Raw genomic sequence first — 12227 nt, forward strand, 5'->3', positions numbered from 1 at the left:
ATTACAGAATACTCATAATGTCCATACCTTGTTCTGAAAGCAGTCTTCTGAATATCCTCAGTTTTCACACGTATCTGATGATACCCAGATCTCAAATCGATCTTGCTGAACACCCTCGCACCAACCAATTGGTCCATCAAATCATCAATCCTCGGCAAAGGATACCGATTCTTGATCGTCACTTTATTCAGTTGCCTGTAGTCCACACACAACCTCATAGTACCTTCTTTCTTCTTAACCAATAACACTGGTGCACCCCACGGTGACACGCTCGGACGAATAAATTTCTTATCCAACAGATCTTCCAACTGACTCTTCAATTCAGTTAACTCAACAGCAGACATACGGTACGGAGCCATCGATATCGGTCTAGTACCAGGTACCAAATCAATCGAGAACTCAACTTCACGCTCTGGCGGTAATTCATTCACCTCTTCCGGAAACACATCAGGAAAATCACACACCACGACTAGATCGCCAATTACCAGTTTATCTTTAGCCTCCAAAGTCGCTAACAGCATAAACAACTCTGCCCCATCTGCGACTTCCTCATTCACCTGTCTGGCTGATAGAAATAAACTCTTTCCTTCTTCAATCTCAGGAAATATCACAGTCTTATCAAAACAGTTAATATAAACTCGGTTAACCACCAACCAGTTCATACCCAAGATAACATCAATCTGCACTAGTGGAAGACACACAAGGTCTATCCCAAAGTCTCTACCAAAAATACTCAAGGGACAATTCAAACAAACTGAAGTAGTAGTCACTGAACCCTTCGCAGGAGTATCAATCACCATACTTCCAAGCATCTCAGATATCTCTAACTTAAGTTTCACAGCACAATCCAAAGATATAAAGGAATGAGTAGCACCGGTGTCAATAATAGCTACAAGAGGAAAGCCATTAATATAACACGTACCTCGGATCAAACGATCATCTGCAGAAGTCTCAGAACCTGATAAAGCAAAGACCTTGCCTCCCGACTGATTCTCTCTCTTTGGCTTAGGACACTGTGGGCTAATATGACCCACCTCTCCACAGTTGAAACAAGTTACAGTCTTCAACCGGCACTCTGCAGCCAAATGACCACCTTTGCCACACTTGAAACACTTCATCTCAGCACTGGTACACTCATGGACACGATGTCCAGCCCGACCACATCTATAACACTTAGCAGGGGCACTAGAGTCTCCCCCACTAGACCTCTTCATCCCACTCTGCTTCTGGAAACCTTTGCCAGCTGCATACGGTTTTCCACGATCATTCTGATTCTTGCCTTTCCTATCAACTCTCTGTTGATAGCTCTCTGCTCTGGCTTTGGAATCCTGTTCAAAAATCCTGCAACAGTCAACCAAGTCAGAAAACACTCTGATTCGCTGATATCCAATAGCCTGTTTGATCTCGGGACGCAACCCGTTCTCAAACTTCACACATTTCGAAAATTCTCCAGCAGCCTCATTATAGGGAGTATAATACTTTGACAGTTCTGTGAACTTAGCAGCATACTCCGTAACAGACTTGTTACCCTGCTTCAATTCCAAGAACTCTATCTCTTTCTTTCCTCTGACATCCTCTGGAAAATATTTCCTCAGAAATCTCTCTCTGAACACAGCCCAAGTGATCTCAGCATTCCCAGCATTTTCCAACTCTGTGCGGGTAGCAACCCACCAATCATCAGCTTCTTCTGACAGCATATGCGTACCGAACCTGACCTTCTGGTTATCGGCACACTCAGTTACTCGGAAGATCCTCTCGATCTCCTTCAACCACTTCTGAGCGCCATCTGGATCGTATGCTCCCTTGAACATTGGAGGATTGTTCTTCTGGAACTCACTCAGTTGACGAGCAGCTCCCATTCCCACAACATTCGGATTTCCTCCAAGTACTCCAGCTAGCATACCCAGAGCCTCAGCAATCGCAGCATCATCTCTACCTCTTCCAGCCATCTCTATTCTGAGAACCCAAACAAACTAAAACAATGAGTACTGATAGGGTTACACAACACCTATACCGTACAGGGGAAACAGAATAATTACGACTCGACTCGACCGACTATGCTCTGATACCACTAATGTAACACCCTTCTAAAATACCCCAAATATTTAATAAAAAAAATAATAAACATATAACAATTCAGAGTAATTATGCCATTCAAGAGTGTCACACATAATATTCATAACATTCAACCATATAACGGTCATGCTCTTTTATTAATTCAAAACATAAACATTTGCATAAAACGCAACGGATAGAGATCTCCTCAATCATGTAAAACATGTAACATTCACATGTAAATTATTCAACAAGGTAAATATCCCATCCCGATGTTACATCTATCAGAGCACGACCCACTAAGGAGACTACACTAGACTCCAAGCATTCGCTTCTACTCAACTCATTTCTCGTTACCTGAAAAATAGTTGTAAGGGTGAGTTCCTCAATCAATATAATAAGTATTATAGAACATAATGTCATGTTAAGCAATTTAACACATTAATCACCCTAATTGCAACATACAATCAGTAACAGCACATCAACTCAACATCAACATAAAGCACAAGTATAATCTCAAATCATACTCCACAACAACTCAAACACACGTATAATATTGGAATACATCCATTCATATTATACGCCATACATACATTATGCAATGAGACTCCACACATGCGGTACCGACTATTCTTGAACATATAGTTCAAGCTCACCGATCCCTCCAGATACGGCTACTAAGCTCACTAGTCCCACTCATTTGAGACCTAGTGACTCACTCACTAATTCCTCACCATGGGAATTAGCTACAGCCCCGAAGGCTAGACTATGCACACTAATCATCTAGCATGCAAACATCAACAACAAATCCACAATGATTCACTCACTAATTCCTCACCATGGGAATTAGCTACAGCCCCGAAGGCTATGCTATGCACGCTAATCATCTAGCAATGCAGCATCAACAACAATTCACAATGGACATATGCTCACACTCTAAGCCATACAACAGTCCATTTACCAATACATGCATAATATATACATTCATAGCATTATGCATATCATCATACATCATCAACACATGTATCAACACATCATTATCATGTAAATCAATTAAACACAGCATTAGCACACTCCACTAATACCTATACTGCTCAAAACAGCGGGAATAATCCCTATTACATCATACGCCAACATAGGCCAACTCTCAATTATGTACACAACATTAAAAAGCCAATTTTTCCACTCTGCAACAGTGTTAACCGGTTAACGCCCTGGGTTAACCGGTTAACGCAGGCAAAACACGCTCACTGCCCAAAACTTAACAGTGTTAACCGGTTAACGCCCTGGGTTAACCGGTTAACGCAGGCAAAACAGCACCAATTTCACAATTCATAACAGTGTTAACCGGTTAACACCCTGGGTTAACCGGTTAACGCAGACAAAACAGCAGTTCCTGCGCTAACACAAGGCAGAATGCAGAATTCTCCGCATTTTCCGCCGTTGGAGGACTTCCGGACCTCCGATTCCGATTCCGTAAAAAGCTATACGTTCGGAATTTCACAACTAACCCAAACACAGAATCAATTACAGTCTAAATGCAATTTATCCAACATAATTCTTCAGCATCAATAATCCCAATTAGGGTCAAATTAACGGCTTATCACTACCCATCACATATTATCCCATAATACCCATTAATCGACGATAAACCCCCTTACCTGAGTTAATTCGGCGAATCTTTGAGCTCTAAGCTTTTCTCTCTTCAACCTTCAGCCCTTGCTCTGTCTCTTTGCCCTTTTCCTCTTTCACGATCGCTTTCTCTGTTTTTCACGTAAAAACCTTTTTACTCCAAATGGGCTCTTTTCCTTATTTCCAACATATATATATTTTCCAATAATAATAATAATAATAAAATTTCCAATTATTTAATTAAATTAATAAATAAATTATTAACTCAATTTAAATAATTATTTTATTATTATCGGGGTGTTACACAGCGCATTTGACTAATGTGTTTGGTGGACACCACATGCGTGACCATCAGATATGCCACCTCAATTAATGAGGAAGATCAGATGGCCCTTGATTTTTGGTATTTTCTGATTTTCTTTTAATTGCTCTTATTTTATTTAATTCATAATAAATCCATTTTTTATCCAAAAAATATGGGACTTTCACCAAAAAAAAAATAATATTTTTCTCTTCTATATTCTGAATTAAAATTATCTTTTGGATTAATTTTGGTATTTTTCATGAATTAAATGTTTTTGTGCATATTTTTAATTGTTTAAAAATACTCATGACTTTCTAAAAATTGTAAAAAAAATTGGCTAAGGTTCATTGACCTTGTTTGACCTAGGATACATCCCTTGGTCATTTATTTGGTGTTTTGAAGGAATTTTAGGTTTTGTCCAAATTAAAATATATTTTAATTCATTTTTAAGAAATTTTTTTCAAAATAACCAAATTTTTCAAAAAAATAATCTAAAATAACCAATTTTTCAAAAAAAAAACCAAAATAACCAAGTTTGGTAGAGGGTGCGTCAGATGAATTGGCGCACCCCCATACCAATAAGAGGAGGCGCCAGTAGCATTGGCGCACATGCATTGGGCCTCATGAGGAGGCGCCAATGCCTCTGGCGCCTGAGTGCATTTTGCATGGTGGGTGCCAATTCATGTGGCGCCTGCTTGTGATGGTCATGTGAGCCCCAATTCATCTGGCGCCCACGTGTTTTGTCCAATAGATGTTCCGTCTCTATAAATATAACACCTTGCATATAATTATTTTCACTCAAATTCATCTCCTAATCTAGTTCAACCATCAATTTCAATTTTCTTTGTTTCAACAATGTCTGCATACATTCAGAAACGAAATGCTGATGTAATATTTTCTGCCATTGCGGCTCCGATTCAGGTTCGACTTTGGAACACAGATACATTTGAACGTCTTAATCGGACGTTGTACAATTGGTTAGAGGGAGAAATTAGAGAGGGTGAACGGATTAGAAGAATACAATGGCTTGTGTCCACGTTCAACCAACACGGAGAAGTGCGCGGATGGGTGGATATTAAGACCGACCACGACGCTCGTAGGATGATACATTACATGTTCAAAATTGTTTTGATGGTTGTCATCGCATAGTTTTTGTATTCTAGTTGTTTTAATTGTTTGTGTTATTTTTTATGAACAACTGTCTTTTCCTCACAGACGTCTACTATGAAGTAAATTTAGTTTTCCATATATTGCAACAGAGGTACTTTGAAATAAATTTAGTTTTCCATATATAGCAACAAAGGTACATCTGAATTTATCTGGTCGTGCTCGTTCCAACACTAGGACAGTTATTATGATTGTGACCTGGTTGACAGCATGAACTATATAGTCTAACCATTTTGTTCGTTGTATCCATTTCGGTTCGAATCTGGGTGCTGTTAGGGCAACCCTTTCTCTTCCTTCGCATAACTTCGTTGTGCCAAACAATGTACCCTTGATATTCTGGCCAATAATCCTCTTTTGCCATTACCGAAAAACTAATTGTATAAACATTTGAAAGCCTGGCGACTTTGTAAACTTCAGATATCAAGTAGGATGGATCCCTTCGAACCTTTGAGCAGGCCGCAATGACATGGAATCAGGGGGTACGAAAGGCTTGGAACCTTCCTATATGATGGAGTGTACTCGTACTTTGCCCTAATATATGAGATTATTGTACTCACCTTTAACGACGGATTGTCGCCAATGACAGATAATATTTCATCGTATATTAGCTGAGAGCTTAATTTACGATGATCCTGCATTGGGTTTATCAGCATGCATGTGTGATCTGGACCCATTGATCCAATCTCCCAAGACTCGCTCCTCTTCTGATACGAAGCTGACAACCTAAAAAGGCAGTGCTCATTCGGACAATAAACTTTATACCTCGATGCGTCAGTTCTGTCAACTCTGAAATCTGCTGATAGTTGCATGTGGAATTTCTTAATGGCTTTTACACATTCCTCTTTTGTGCGAAATGTGTCTCCTCGTTTCAGAGATCCTTGCATTTGCACGTAAGGATTGTACCATACATCTGTCGAAGGTTCATCTGAACCCAAATTTAACCTTGTCATGTGTTGGGGTGGGCAATATACATGACTTGCTGGTATTGGCTCCTCTTCCTCTTCAGCGTTCACCATCGAATCAACCATGATCTCAGGTTCCTCTTCTTCATCGTCTGGAACATTCACCTCAGCTTATTCGTCATTAGTCTCAGAAAACACTTGTGACTGATCAATGTACTGAGACTCATGTTGTTGATGTTGTAATATATACAACTCTATATCGTTGTAACCGGATTGTTCGTGACTGCCAAACATATGTTGAACATCATCATCATCTCGAATCTTCTTCTGATAAAATTTTACCTGGTTTTCTGCAAACCAAACCGGATTTTTATAGATGATCTGACCCACATTATTGCACTGCAAATTCTTTTCTATTCTTTGTTTCAGATGTGAAAAATTTGATTGTCGATTTATTATAAACCGAGTCACCTCTGTGTTTCGAAAACAAAAACCGAACAACTGATGATCAAATATTTCACCTTCGACATGTGCACTGATCATGTAATGTTGTGTGGAAGACATTGTGTTGAAATATTAAATATGTAGATAGTTTGAATGGAATTGAAATTGAATGCATTTCTAAGTTGTTCAACTGCACAGGATAAATAGGTTGGTCATTGGTAAGTTGGTCGTTGCATTGATAACTTGGTATTTGTTTGTACAGACTTGACCATGCATGCATTGATTCACAAGACTGTTTGACGCTTACGGGAAATACTTCCCGGTCGTCAACTCCATCAAGGGAATCTATTCTGGGTGAGGTTCTCGTACCGACCCTTACGAAGTATACACCTCGCGAGTCCGTACTACGCAACCATCGACTGGGTTCTAGACAGGGTACTCAGAGTCACGGATTCGAAAGACTGTTTGACGCTTACGGAAAATACTTTCCGGTCATCAACTCCATCTAGGGAATCTATTCTGAGCGAGGTTCTCGTATCGATTCTTACGAAGTATACACCTCGGGAATCCATACTACGCAACCATCATTTCTAGTTGGCCAAAGGTTTAATGTTCTAAAAGGTCCTTAGAGTCATGGACCCCTTTGAAACATCGAAGCTTACGAGGTATACACCTCGGGCGACAATATTTGCAAAAGGATCTACTCTAAGTGAGGTTCTCGTACAGACTCTTACGAAGTATACACCTCGGGAGTCCGTACTACTCAACCATCGTCCTATCTTATGTTTTTTTCACTCTAGACTCGGGTGTAGAGTCTTTCCCACATGGTTTGCAATCAAGATCCAAGTACCAACAATCACAATAGAACCAATATTCAACAGATATAACAATAAAGATAGTAAAAACAATAAAGAAAAGCCACACAATTAAACAAACAAAGGCACACAGACGTCCTAACTAGGCTTGACTCACTTAGGGATTTGTTTTCCCCAGCAGAGTCGCCATCTGTCGCACCTCGAAAAATGGGGATACGACTTCAAAGCGAAGCGCGATCGCGCGCTCGCAATGATGGACTGAACAGAGTCGCCACCGAACTTTATTTATTCCTAAAAAGGAAAGGGGAAATATCGATAAAACCCAAGACAAAAGAAAGGATAAGATATGGTCATCGCAACCAATATCAGGGTTCGGGAGTCGATTACGCAAGGGGAAGGTATTAGCACCCCTCACGTCCGTTGTACTCAACGGGAACCATTAGGTCAGTTGTGTGCATTAGTGTTAGTTAAAATATTAGGCTTTTCGAATTATTAGGTGAGAAAGAAAGAATAGAAGAGAGAAGAAATGTTTTTGGATTTTTAACGAAGGACTAAACCTAAGTTTTTTTATTAGTGGGCCTGACAAGATTTACAAATCCTGCTCCTACGTATCTCAGAAGAGAAATCAAGGCTTACGTAGTTCTGGGTAGAAAAATGTTTGTTTGTTGGTCGATTTTAGCGAAAGCTATATTGTATTAATCGACGAAAACATTGTTTTACCCAAAACAGATGAGGAGTGGACGCGTACCACACATCGAACGGATTTATAAATCTACATTCGGAAAAGCGTCATTATCTCTACTCAACAATCGTGGCCGAAACATTGTTTTGTATCACTTAAGACAAGATACCTTTCGTTTATGAAAAAGGTTTTTGATTAGTCGCACGGCGGCGAGAAAAGAGTTTGATTGGTTGACGTATTTTGAGTGATGGCGAGAACTTGGATGAGCGAGATATACATCTCGAATCCTAGCCTCAGGAGTGCATGGTATACACCATGTTCCATTTCCATCTTTATTGAAAGAGATTAAGATAGGAATTAAGTATTTTGGAATTTGATTGTGAAAGGGTTTGAAGAAACCGCATTGACAATTTTAGGCGATGGCGAGGGCTAAGATTGGCGAGATATACATCTCGAATCCTAGTCTCAGGAGTGCATGGTATACACCATGTTCCATTTCCACCTTTATTGAAAAAGTGTTAAATAAGATTTAGGTATCTTAGATTTGATTGAGAAAGGGTTTGACGAAACCACATTGACAATTTTAGACGATGGCGAGAGTTAAGATTTGCGAGGCATACATCTCGAATCTTAACCTCAGGAGTGCATGGTATACACCATGTTCCATTTCCACCTTTACTGGAAAAGTGTTAAGTAAGAATTAGGTGTTTTGAGTTTTGTTGTGAAAATGACTTGACCTAGATCAAGTATTGATGGACGTTTGAGAAATTTGAATGAGTGTTCGAGAGAACAAAGTGGATAATTTTGGATGATGGCGAGAGCTAGGATTGGCGAGATATACATCTCGAATCCTAGTCTCAGGAGTGCGTGGTATACACCACGTTCCATTTCCATCTTATTGAAAAGGGTTTAGATAGGGATTAATATTTTTGAGTTTTTATTATGAAAATGGCTTGACGTTGGATCAAGCAATTGATGAAAGTTTGAAAAAGATGGGATGGAATAGGATGGAGAAATGAGTTGGTTCGTTTATTGAGAAAGTACTCGACGTTGGATCGAGTCATATTTTTTGTATTTTTTGAAATTGTTGATTTTATTCTTATACTAGTATCTAACTAAACAACCAAGCAATAGAGAAATAAAATAGTACGAGATTATTACACATCGGGGGAGTGGGGTACATTTTGTCAAATGGGGATTCAAAATATTGGAATAATTAACTCGGGCCCAAACAACAAGTAATGCAAAAGTATGAGTGTAAGTGCAAGAGAACCGGCTCATTGTAAGAAAGCCCAAGAGTAAGCTATGTGAGGTTGACGGCGATGCTTTAAAAAAAGCAATCGACTTACAAGGGTGTGAAAAAGGGCTCGATATTAAATCGAGAAAATATGATTTTTATAAGTTAAAAAAATGGTTTCGAATGCATGATGAAATTAATAAAGAAGCATGTACATAAAAAAATATTAAAAGAAACAAAATGCTAAAAGACAATAAAATACTAAAAATAAAAGCTAAAAGAAAATGAAATACTAAAAAAGTGCTATGTATGAGTATCGAACCCCCTCCTCTTGGGACTATGAAAACCACCCTCTCTCCACTAGGCTATTTACCAACTTGCTGTTATTTTATTACTAACTTAAATATGTGAACTAAGATAAACTAAAAAGGAATTAAAATAAAAAACTAATTAAAACTAAATACAAAGAGTCTGTTACACTTCCAACTAAACGGTGAAGGAACCAAAAAAACAAAACCCGGCCGCCTGGCTGTTGGGTTTTCCAACGAGAGATTTTAATGAGTGGGAACCAACAGAGCATACTAACAGACCCTATCAATGAAAAGGTTTTGGAAAAACTAAATAACATTAAGTTTTAACTGCTTTGGATTCTCTTTTTTTTAAACAAAGGACAACATAATCAGAAAATGTGAGAGAACGCATTCATCTTCCTCACAAAGAAACTCTCTCTCCCTCACTCGTACTCATCACCTCTCCATCTCTCTCAACCTAAAATTTTCGTACCTCTCTCAACCGCTTCCAAATCGCGTCTCTCTCACCCTCAACCATCTCAAACCTTCGTACTCACCTCTCTCCCAATCGCTTCCAATCGCGTCTCTCTTCTCACGAACTCGCTCTCAATCTCTTCTTCGCTCTCAATCTCTTCTTCTCACCAAAAACCCCTCTCTCGCGTACGACAAAAAAAATCAATGGCTGAACAAAACAAAAAAAGCTCACCTTCGGACCTTCGACGGCAACGACAGCTCAGGTAATGAGTCTCCCTCCTTCACTCCTTTCAATCGGTTCTTTGATTTGGGAATTTAGGGTTTTCACTTTTTTGAAGTTCTTTTTTTTCGCCGCTCAATCCTTTCTCAAATTTTTTTCTCTCAATCTTTTCGTTTTGAAAATTAGGGTTTGTTCGTGGTGGTTTTTTTTCTCTCCGCCTCCGATCCCTTTCTCTGTTCTCACTCCTTTCTTTTTATATTTGCAAATTAGGGTTTCGGTTGGTGTATAAAGATTCAAAGGAGAAAGCTTTCAGAAGTGCTTTTTCATGCTCAGAAGTGCTTCTATCTTGTTTGATGCTATCTTCCGGAAAGGTAATCTGAACCTACATACTTTCTTCCTCTGACTTGTCTCAATCCCAAATTGGGAAATTTCTGGATTTCTACAGTTGGTAATTAACCCTACTTTTACTGCAGTAACATTGAAGATTCCAAAATCCTTCCCGTTCTTTAACACAACCCTGGTTTTAGTTTCGGTTGACATGGTTGAGTACGAGTTATGTATTGGACCTTCTAGGCTCTTTGTTTTTTTTCTATGCAGGCAACTTGGTGAATGGGAGTTATCTCACTCAGTATCCTGTCTATTTCACCATCCAAAGGATAGTTGTCAACCGGCTCCAATGAGCATCCCCCTTACGTCGAGCCTCAACATGAGCTACAAGTTCCATCCTTGAGTTTGGAAAATGACAATGAATATGAAATTTCTTCTCTAGAATGCTTCTGCACTAGCAACTGTACTCCTGATTCAGCACTGACTCGAATGCACAATCCTCAAAGCCTCTTTGCGTTCGTCACAGTTTGAACATGGGAAGTAAGAAAATACTATAGATAAGCATGAAGCATCGAAAATTTGCGGTATTGTGCAAGTTAATCATCTTGGTCATTCAAATTGAATCTTCATTGTTTTCTGCAGGTTAATGGCTTGGAACTAGAAATTTGCATTAGCTTGCTCTTGCTTCAGGGTCCATGTTTTGCAGCATGTTCTACTGTTTGGGTTCATGCTCATTCTGACCATCTGCTCATGAAGTGGATAATGGCATAAAACAAGATAACCTCAAGTTCACCCTTTGAAATGCTCTGCGGGAGCTATGCAGGTACGAAGAAGCAAGGGAGGAAGAGAAATTGCGTAGTCAACGAGAAGATTTCAGTGACATGGTGGCAGAGGGGCGGACAATGAGAGGCTCAGTCTGTAGAGTTGCCTTGGCCTCAACCAGTTTTGCTTGTGCTCTTTCATATAGTCCTGGAGATCCATCAAATAAATGGAAACGAGCAGATGTGTCTTCACAACGGATTTCAGGTGCCGTAACCATTGGATTCTTGAAACATTATGGATTTTAGGCTTTATCAACACATATCTTTGCTCCAAAGGTTTGGGATACTTGAACAAGGATGTCTTCCTGACCCAGGACATCACAGGTAGGATACACTTTCGATGCATCAGGATGCTTCCATATACAATTAACAACCTTTTTTTTCCTTCCGTCCTACATACTTATCAGGTGAATTGAGAAGACATTCAAGGTTGAGTCTGCAATCTCCTGTGTGTAAAATATTCCCAAATTGGCCTTCAACTCTTTTGTTTTAATCTGTTATGGTGTTGATTGCTTTAGGTATTTTTGCAGGATGTTACAGGTTGTTGCTGTCATGAAACTTACCATGGAACCGATTTTATTATGCAGGTCGTGGATTCCGAGTCTTCAAAGCAAAGCAAAATGGCTTGGCGCGTTGCGAACTCCATACCAGCTGTTGTTGGATTCGTACCGTGGTCTTCAAAGAGACATAATTATGATTGAATTGCACTGTAACTTGTATTGTTTGAAATGTATTCTAACAACCACGTAACACTTTTGTTCAAAATGGAAGGCTCTTTGCAATTAAGGAATAGCATTTCAATTGTCTCCAATCAAATTTTCATGCTTATTTTGCGTCACTTGTGAAACAAAAAACAA

The 12227-nt window shown here is 39.3% G+C and overlaps 1 long non-coding RNA gene across 1 annotated transcript; it reads left to right on the plus strand.

Moving 5' to 3' along the window:
* The first annotated feature begins 9876 nt into the window (after positions 1-9876).
* Positions 9877-12227, plus strand: LOC127087686 (uncharacterized). The gene is made up of 3 exons (XR_007789997.1): positions 9877-10265; positions 10493-10593; positions 11192-12227. It is a non-coding gene; the product is annotated as an uncharacterized LOC127087686 (long non-coding RNA).

This window comes from Lathyrus oleraceus, chromosome 5 (assembly GCF_024323335.1).
Source record: "Lathyrus oleraceus cultivar Zhongwan6 chromosome 5, CAAS_Psat_ZW6_1.0, whole genome shotgun sequence".
Classification (NCBI taxonomy): Eukaryota; Viridiplantae; Streptophyta; class Magnoliopsida; order Fabales; family Fabaceae; genus Lathyrus; species Lathyrus oleraceus.